We start from the raw sequence: 1,469 nt of genomic DNA, 5'->3' as shown, positions 1-1,469 counted from the left end.
AATATTGTCAAGCAACTGGCAAAATATAACTGTACTCTCTGATTATATTGAAAAACATGATTATATATAATTCATGAAGGATATATTTTTTTTAATTTATTTTTATACAAACACATATTTCTCTGTTATGTATAATTTTCAAGCATTGCTAAAGAATCCTAATGCATCTTAAAATGTCTTATTGGTTGCTTGACATGTTAATTATGGTAAATATGTCATTTGTACTATAGTTAAACTTATCTTTTATTTCTTCTTGTTTGTTACCCCTCAATGGGCGGGGGCCGGATGAAAAAAAGCATGTAGACATTGCTTATTCTGTCACCCTCGTAAAATAAATTTCAATTCAATTCAATTCAGTTCAATTCAATTCAATTCAATTCAATTCAATTCAATTCTCTCTCTCTCTCTCTCTCTCTCTCTCTCTCTCTCTCTCTCTCTCTCTCTCTCTCTCTCTCTCTCTCTCTCTCTCTCTCTTTTCTTTTATGTATCTTTTCTATCATTCTTTCTTTTACCCATGTATTCGATATGAATATGTATTCTGTATTCATTTGTTTCGTAGAATGGAGATTTTATGTTTATTATCTACATACAAGAAGCCTGTTGAATATACACTGTGTTTGATTGTGGTTAACTTGTAACTGCATAGGCTACGGTTTTTGGTGTGACATGACTATTTTGCGAGGTTTTGCACTTTGTTCGCAGTGTTGATCACCAATGAGTGTTTGGTATCAAATGATGCGTCGTAGAATTTCCATTTTATTGATGTATATCTTTATAGCGTTTTTGATGTAGTTTTCTTAGTGCAGGAGTTTTTGTGTATTTTTGAGGGATTTTAACTGTAGCTTCTATGGAGGCTGACAGCAGCCTCGAAACTCTCCCCCTTTCCTCCCCATTTTGTTCTGTGATCCCAGAGCGACGTTTTCATCGGTTCCTTAGCTGTGACGTCAGGGACAGTCATGGAAGGTATATAAGCTGTTAGTTTCTGAGGTTCGTGGGAGTCTTGGCAACCAACCTGGTTTTAGTTTCTAAATGGTATACCGGACTTCCCACTTAGAGTTACAGCATTGCTTCTGTGCCTGTGGAAAAGGTTGTGGGAGGGTCCCAACCTTAGTACTGAACGGTTGTGGGAGGGTCCCAACCTAGTACAAAGTATTTGTTGTCATCTCTGACTCTAAGTTGTCCTCCGGGGTCTGAGCAACCAACCTGGCTTAAGTGTCTAAATGGTATACCGGACTCCGCCCTGTGGACTGAACTAACAGGGTTAAAAACAAACGTTCCGCAGTCCCAGGTTACCACACGGCGAGTAAAGTGGCGTTGCTTTACTCTTTTACTTTATTTTTACTTAGGCCCCGAACCCCTGCCCAAATTTTCAGCCATTTTAGGACATAGGATATTGTTTTTCAGTAGCGTATTTTGCTAAGGGTACCTACGGGTCATGCCAACATTTTCAGCCATTTTAGGACTTAGAA

Source organism: Littorina saxatilis, linkage group LG17 (assembly GCF_037325665.1).
Source record: "Littorina saxatilis isolate snail1 linkage group LG17, US_GU_Lsax_2.0, whole genome shotgun sequence".
Lineage (NCBI taxonomy): Eukaryota > Metazoa > Mollusca > Gastropoda > Littorinimorpha > Littorinidae > Littorina > Littorina saxatilis.
This window is presented reverse-complemented; position numbering follows the sequence as displayed.